This window comes from Aulonocara sp. 'chitande type north' Nkhata Bay, linkage group LG2, assembly GCF_057382095.1.
Source record: "Aulonocara sp. 'chitande type north' Nkhata Bay isolate Kocher_YH1m ecotype deep benthic linkage group LG2, A_spYH_male_GT1.1, whole genome shotgun sequence".
Classification (NCBI taxonomy): domain Eukaryota; kingdom Metazoa; phylum Chordata; class Actinopteri; order Cichliformes; family Cichlidae; genus Aulonocara; species Aulonocara sp. 'chitande type north' Nkhata Bay.
In genome coordinates, this window is record NC_141345.1 from 4,144,921 (window position 1) to 4,153,591 (window position 8,671).

The following is an 8,671-nucleotide window of genomic DNA, read 5'->3' on the forward strand; positions in this document are numbered from 1 at the left end:
CACAGATGCTAAAACAAAAAACACCAACAGCCAGCCTGTTTACATATAAACTGGTGTGCTGGTAATAAAAACCCACTGTCTGGTTTCTGAATATTCTCTGATGATAAAGAAAATAAAGGCTATATGGTGAGATAGCATGTAGCAGAAATGGATATTCATTTAGAAATATGCAATTCTGTACATATGGAAAGTGTGTTTAGTGTATATTATATCCATTTGTAAATGGCAGCAATAACTCTTGTGCAGTTTTTTGGCCTTTTTTATTTATACGCTATTTTTCTAATATATCTCTAGTTTACTCTTTCTTGCTGGCCCCTGTGCTGGTATAACATGTGAATTTCCCCAGTGTGGGATTAATAAAGTTTATTTCTATTATGAAACCAGGTTTGCAGGGGTTTGACAAAACCTGTTTTGCTCTTTTCCAGGTCCATATTTTTTATTCTTGGACCCCAGTAGAACCCCTTTGTTCATCCTGTGACTAAAAACACGATTTTAGCTCCTTTCCCTTTGGATCTTCATTGGATCCAGTGCAGTTTGCTTACCAGCCTGGCGTCTGGGGGAGGACGCCATCATCTACCTCCTGCACCGAGCTCTGACTCACCTGGAGAAGCCTGGAAGCACTGTGAGGATCATGTTCTTTGATTTCTCCAGTGCTTTCAACACCATCCAGCCACAACTTCTGAGGGACAAGCTGGAGCTACCAGGAGTGGACCACCACATGTCCCAGTGGATACTGGACTACCTCACAGGATGCCCACAGTATGTGAGGACACATGGCTGTGTCTCTGATATGCTGGTCTGCAGTACGGGGGCCCCACAGGGAACTGGCACCGTTCCTCTTCACCCTCTACACTGCAGACTCCAACTCCCCACGCTGCCACCTATAGACGTTCTCTGACGACTCTGCCATAGTCGGTCTAATCACAGGTGAGGACGACTCAAAGTACAGACAGTGGACTCTGGACTTTGTGGACTGGTGCTAGCAGAACTACCTGCTGACCAACGCCGGAAAAACCAAGGAGTTGGTGGTGGCCAGTGACAGACTGCTGTATCCTAGATGCATGAAGGAGCGTTTCTGCAGGTCCTTCCTCCCTGCAGCTGTCAGACTGTACAATCAAAACTGCTCCCAACAAACATGGATGTTTACATCAGCGCTGTAATTTGCACTAATCAACCGAACAACTACTAATGTTATAACTTGAACATTATTTTTCTCATTTAATAAATAGATAGATAGATAGATAGATAGATAGATAGATTGTAGCAGTGTGTGTACCCCACAATTCAGTAGCTTGTAGAGCCACCTTTAGTATAACTTGAAGTTATTTCAGGCAGGTAGAGGTCTGGACTTTGGCTGGGACATTGCAAGAGCCTTTCTGTTTAACCCATTCAAGCACTTTAAGTTCTCAGTTAGAGTAGAAAAGTGCTATATAAGAACCAGTCCATTTACCAAATACTATTTTATCATTCTATTGTAGATTTGCTGCTTTGCTTGGAATTATTATCTTATTTCATGACACAGTTTTGGCCAAGCTTAAGTCCTCACATTTGACTTTAGAATACTTTGATATACAGAGGTGCAAAGGTCCTGTGGCTGCAAAACAAACTTAAATCATCAGTCCTCCACCACCGAGCTTGACAGCTGGTATGATGTATTTGTTTTTTACCAAATGTGTCCACTTTGGTCTGATCTGTCCAGAAGACATTACTAGAAGCACTTAATTCAGTAGTTACTTTGTTTCCTATGGAAGCAGTAAATGTCTCTTTACTCTACTGAATGAGCATTCAGCCAGAGGGGGAAGGAAGAACTCTATTTTAACAAAAACAGACCTCCACCAGGCTCAGGAAGGCGCAGCCATGGATAAGAGTTTAATCTGTGATACAGCAGATACATGATACACAGCCTGCATTAACTGTGCGATGTGGTGTAAGGTAACTAAGAACGTTTGCTCATGTACGATCCTTTAATTGTATATTTCAAACTGTCACTGTCTAAATGTGCATTTCTACGATGTTCTGGATGGAGAAATGGGAAGTGTGATACTTGCTACTTGAATCCCAAACTAGTGAGCTTGCAGCTCACTTGCAGAGCTCTCTAAAGGGTTCCTGCTCTGTATTTGAAAAGGCCGAATATTTGAATCACTTTATAGCAGCGCAATAAAACATTTCCCTTTGGGTTTTTTGGTTTTTTTTGCATGTCTAGACTTCAAATTTGCATCAAAGTCAGCATGAAGATTTTAGACAAAATATACTTTATACATAATTACTAGGCTATAGTGCATATGATTATCCACAGTGGCCGTTGTGATTATGATAGCTGATGCATGTTATGTGTTTTTCTAATTAACTGACACATATACAAATGCCAGGAAGTTAAAAAAAAAATTCACAGCACAGTAACTCAGAACTAGCGAATGCTGGCATTTCCCTTAATAAATTACTTTCCAAACACCTTTGCAAAACTGTAGAAAAATACTAGCAGTTTTGGCACTGCACCAGTTAAAAGGGCTGTGACACATGGACAGTGTAAAGCACGATACCCCCTACAGAAAGGAAGGGAAGTCTCAGTGCCATAAAACCTCTCTGTGAAAGCCTGTTCACCCCAGGATTTATAGCTGTGTTAGGAAGCTTCAATTCAAAGTGACATTTGCTGATACAAGCTCACAGAATGAAGCTCTCCACGAGGCAATACAGATGTCACGTGGTCTGTATTTCATAAGAGAGCAGGGAAGTCGGGCCGCACATCTTTCATGATCTTTAGGGTTTCTTTGCTGACATTATTATTAAAATTAGAACATAAATAAATCTGTTGTAAAAGCACAATGGAGCACCTTTCATTTGATTTTGTGGAAAGATCTTTGCATAATTTTAAATGCTGTGATTGCTTACCCAACATTTTCACAACAACAGAAAAAAGAGCAAATATCTAACTAAAAGTCACTTTAAAGTAGTCCAAACAAATATTATGAGTGCTTGTATTTCATAACAGCACTTTTTGCTGTCAAATTTAAACAAATCATGCCAGAAACATTATTTACAGCAACCATATTGGTATGTGATACATGTGAAATGGGTCACAAAAACTATGAGGGCCTCCATGTGTTGGTGAAATAGATGAGAAAGAGTGACACCATGTGTTTAGGTTAGGTACTATAACTCAATTTATTTTTTTTTAAAAAGTACTAAATGCAAATATATATAAACCTACTAATAAAGCTAAACACATATACACATATTGGTAACAGAGTATCTGTGGTTTTGATATTTATTGATTAAACATGAAACAGGATATCTATCAGAAAATCTCATCTCAGTATGCAGAGCCTTTGTACAGATCTGGTTTCTGTCATTGACAAAAGGCATATGTCTTTCCTTGTCTTTCTTTTTTTGAATTTTGGCCCATGATGAGAAGGTTGGAAGTAAGTTGCAACGACAGATAAAAGACAAACAATGGCCAAACAATAAAATGTATCCCAAAGCCTCGCTCTCGCACACACAGAAAGGACCCACAGCTCTGTGTTTGACTTGTGGCGCCTACAAACAAGAAACAGGCTGTTTGTCTTCCCCGGGATCAGTAAACATCCTCAACACAAACAAGTTCTTCTGGAGTGAGAGAGGAGAAACTCACACCATCAGGGCAGCTGCACTCTCACTCCACCTCAGCCTTTGATGTCCTTCGGAGAGAGCTGATAATGAAGGCTCCTTACATCTTAATTCTTTTAATTGGAGTGTGGATGTAACAGGTTGCTGATACCAGATTCTTTGGCTTGATGAGGAGAAATTTTGTCCAGTTTCTTTCATAAAGAGTCACACCTCTCCTGATAGATCACAGTAAAAAAAAAAAGACATACGGGGCATGCCTTCAAGCACAGCTCACAAATATTCAGTTTGTTTTCTTTGCTTTCAAAATGACACTTCTCCTAAACAGCTGGGTGCTGTAGTTGTGACCAAACACGACTTCAGCTGCAGTAAAAAGTGTATTAGACTAGTGTTCTTTTCAGGTCTTACACAATGGCGCATGTAAGATTACATAAAATCCATTTTAAAAAAGCGCTGTAATGAGGTAAAAGGTCACTGTGATCTGTTTTTTTAATGATTTTTTGGTCCACTGGGGACCAAGGGCTCAGAGGCATCAATGACATAACAATGCATGTAAGACAACATCATTTAAAGCAACTTGATGAGAATGAAGAAAACTACTAGTTTCCTTCGTCTTTGTAGTGTAACGCTTCTCATTGGGCCTTACTTTGCAAATGAGCGAAGGGGCGTTTGTGTGTGTGGTCTTTTGTTTTTAGCTGTTGCTAAGGGGAAACCAAGGACACTGTAACACTGCAGCAGCTTGCCTACTCCTCCTCTGGCCACTCCAGGCAAAAGAAAGAAAATAAAAATAAAATAAACCTTCTGCAGCTCGCCCTGGGCAAGACAACGAGGCATTTGGTTCAGGCAGCAGCTTGCACTGTAGCCTCAGGTCCTGTCTGGCTTGCACATGATAGATTTTAATCAGTGACTTATGACCCAAACCAGACTACACTCACTGCATTCAAGCTTCAGTAATCTCACAGTCAGCTGTGGTTCGTTTTGGACAACACTGCTAAAGATTTGCTGAGTCATAGTTAATTTTTCTTTTTTTTTTTTTTACACTGTTAACTGTTCACCTATTTTTTTTTAATATTCTTATAAATGCACCATAGGGGGGCTTGGGGTCAAAACGCCATTTTCAGTATACTACTGTGTATATTGTTGTATTGACAAGTCCTTGAATCTTGAATTGAATGAATCTTGAATTTCTTGCTGTTATTTTCTTATAAAATTACATGTTATTTGTAAAAAGATATAAGCCAAAGAAAAGTGTTTGTGCGCGAGTCTAGGGTTCTCCTGTGTATGTGTGCTTAAGACCAGGATGATCTTCAAGGGCCTGCTTGTTTGTACCTGCTGTGTCATTCTGCTCGTCCTCTCAGCATGACACCCTGTAGCCTTGGATCAGCCCCTTTGACATCAAAAGACTTCTGTGATTCTTATCAGATAATATTCTTGTCCCTCTTCCCTCCCTCTTGAGTCTAGTCTCCTCACACTGTTGACCTGGATCACGCACACTGTTCGTTATGGCCCCTTGGTCTTTCCTCCTCTTATCACCGTGATGGCCAGGCCATGATAAGGCAGGTCCAGGCTCAGGACGCAGGGAGGAGGGAACTGAGCACTCTTTTAAGCAGTTGCACAACTTCAAGGCAGTAAAGCACTAATCTTAGCTGTGTGCATGAGGTACTGTTGTTTACACACTCACAAAAGTGACATATTTTCTTAAATGTATTCTGACTTGTGCAATGCAGCTTAAACTTTAGGTATTATTTTAATGTCAAGTTTATATTAATGTGATTTAGGAGTACACCTGACCTAGTCATACTTATCTTCTTAGTTCAGCTACATCTGACATGTGACAACAGCACATCTGTCTCAGTGGCACATGCATTTATGAGTATACCGGCTAGGGCAGACAGACAGAGGAGACTGGTGTCCAAAGTCACGACCCTGCCCTGACCTGAATGAAGGAAATGGTCACACTGCTTGAGACAAAGCAGGTTAAAGGAGAGTCTGAGGGGCTGGCTGGTCAGGCTCTAACAATGGGTCCGTGCTCTAAGACTGTGGGCCACACAAAGGCCACAGAAACCCCCTTTTTCTACTCCCACATTGCAAAAGAGATGGCATTTCACACCGGCCTGTGAACAGCCATTCAATCAAACTACTGTTTAACCCGACCCCTGGCCTTAACAGAAATTAAGATGGGTCTGGCGGGATGTATTTAGGTAACTGGCCACACTGAACTCACTTCACCTAGCCAGCATCAAGTGAACCAACTGAACCACGGCTTTTTTTTCAGTTAATATTACAAGACTTTGAATGTCAAAATCTGAAAATGCATTCTACGTTGTAATCACTGCTAAAAAAAAAAAGTGGATATTCTTTAAAGCATGTAATCAATAGGTGTCTCAATAAATAGCACCCTGGGGAATAAGAAACATGACCAGACCCTTCGTCTGGGTCAACTACCCTCAAGCTGGGGCTGAAAGAGGCAACCACATGACCCTCTCTCTTCTCAATGGACTGCTCCTCCCTTCTACCTGTACGTGGCTCGGATCAAGGTGTGGGGGCTGAATATCAAACAGACTGAGGCCTTTGATGTGGATAGAAACACAAACACTGATTTGAGCAGAGTCGTAACAGCTTATTTGTTCCCTTTAGTCATTCATTGAGCTGCTTGTTGAATGTGCATGTCTTCAAAGGACCGCTGCATGCACCAGTGGTACAGTAGCTGAGGAGGACCTGAGAGATGGCTGTCCTGGAGAGGTTGTGGGAAGGCCATCTGGCTTCCTGTTCCTTAGATTTGATATTGATTTATTGACTGTACATGGAAAAGATAAGGGGGGGCAGCAGCTGCCAGAAGTTCTCCACCGCATCCTCACAAACAATGGACCTCCTGGTCATCTGCATCCTGACTAAATAGTTCATTCGTAGGTTTTTACAGGGAAAAACATGTGTTACAGAAGAAACAAGTGTAATATAAGGTTTGTCTTTTTAAAGTAACGAGAAATGTCAAAGGTCACTAACACAATTACACAAATTAACCCCTTTAAGGCCACAGATTTATCACTAATTTTACACTTTATAGTGTATATAAACACATTTACTGCTCTGCAGAGCTGACATAATGGCAGTTTTAACGTGTGTTGCGATAAATACTGATCCCAATAATGAGGTGCAAAATTGCATTCACTATTCCTAACAACCCCTAACAACCTTTCACAGTTTACACAATCACAGAAACCATTAATTCAAATTTAAGCTCCCATGAATAACACGTCTCCCATTCCTGTTAAGTGAGCCAGGAGCAGTTTGGCCTGATCCCTGTTGTTAGAGGTGTTAAAGCAGTGCCACAGTAAATTGTACTCAAGCCTCATCACCAGTGCAACACCCCCACCCCCCCTTTAAAGAAAGACACACTCACAGAGAGAGAGACTCTAGTGTCAGCCACCCAAGCCTGTTCCTCTTGCCCACCCCCGAGCCTTTCTTCCCTTCCCCTGCCCACACAAGCCTGTGATGTGACTGTCTGAGATAATGAGGTGAGAATTTTACTGCAGAGCTCTGTGAGCCTGGCACCAATCTGTGAGGAGGAGAGCCACCGGGCTCTGGTCTGCAGGCTCTCTGGTATGGAGCGCCCTCTGTTGATTGCTGTGAGCTCACAACCACTGCTCTCGCGGGTCTGCAATGCACTTCAAAGTGGGAGATCAAGGGTCGACTTGCGCATGACATCCAGAGAATGACAATGCCTCAGCCAGCCTGCACCTACTGCAAGATACCAGTCCCCCAAACACAAAGGGACGCAGGCAGCGCCCGCAATACTTTTCTTCATGGAGGAAGCACATATTCACGACAGTGATATACATACAGGAAGAAGGTAGTGCTCTATCTGCATTCTACACAAATACTGTTGGGCAGAGGCAGTGTGGGAAAGGACGGCAAAGGAGACATACTGGCAACAGATTCTTTGAGGCGCTCTGTTTGACTGCTGAAGCATTAATTGATAAGATACAGCAAGAGCCATCATCACACTGCTTATCTTTACAGAAAGATACCTCATTATCTTGTGTATTTCAAGACAAACATGTATAACAGCATGATCAAAGCGTTTTCAAAGTGGCCTCTTTCAGCTACTTTAATATTCTATAGTTGAAGCACAGATGTGAATAACAGTCACTCCAGCTTCTCTTTAATAAATAAAAGCAGAGCAGTTGCATGAATAGCAAATACGAACTTGCAGGTTTAGTTAGATCCTGTTCATAATCATTGCTGCAACTGCACCCTGATTGTTTCGTGCAGCAGTGAAAGCTGCTTTCCCGTTCACACACACGCACACACACACACCCTTTTCCACCCCAGCAGGCAGCTAGAGGTGAGCCTCTTGTGATCAGGCTGTCGTTTCCTCTGTTATTCCAGAAAGCCTTTGTAAAGGAGCCAAGTGGCCCAGGCACAGACAGAAGGTGGGCTCCTCGCATGCATCTGAGGATGTCAGGCAGGGGAGGGAGGGAGGGAGGTGCTCCTGGCAGGCAGAGACAAGAAGAAAACAAACATGGAGCTGAAACAAGACAGCAGCATTAAATCCCTGCTGATTTATACAGTAAATCAGACCAGATTTACATTGTTGTTATAATAAAGAAAACACATCAAGGATTTACCTGATTGACACGTGTTAACAGATCCAAAAAAAGGGTTGAGATTAAGTGTATGCTCACTTTAAACAAACCATGTGTTGCGCAATTCTGGTCAACACGTGTTTGGAGAAGAGTACAACTCAAAAGAGGATCCTGAAATTAAATGAATAAGAAAATTGGAAGTCTTTAACTGTCTGAAGTCTCTCAAATCAAGCATTCCCTTTTAAAACTCAAAATCAACCTTAAGCTGAGTAGGAAACTCAAAAAACTGACAGAAAAGACAAGGGTTGGCGTTCTGCTGCTGACAAGTGTTTGTGCTTTACAACGTGTTTTATTGTGTGGTCTATGAGCAGGACTGCCATGTAGTAGCCATGTGACTTTTCAGAGCCATGTGACTTTAATTTTTTGTAAAAAAGCAACTATGAAAGGCTGTGGGTGTGGAGCCTGAAGCGGAGGAAGCTGTCCAA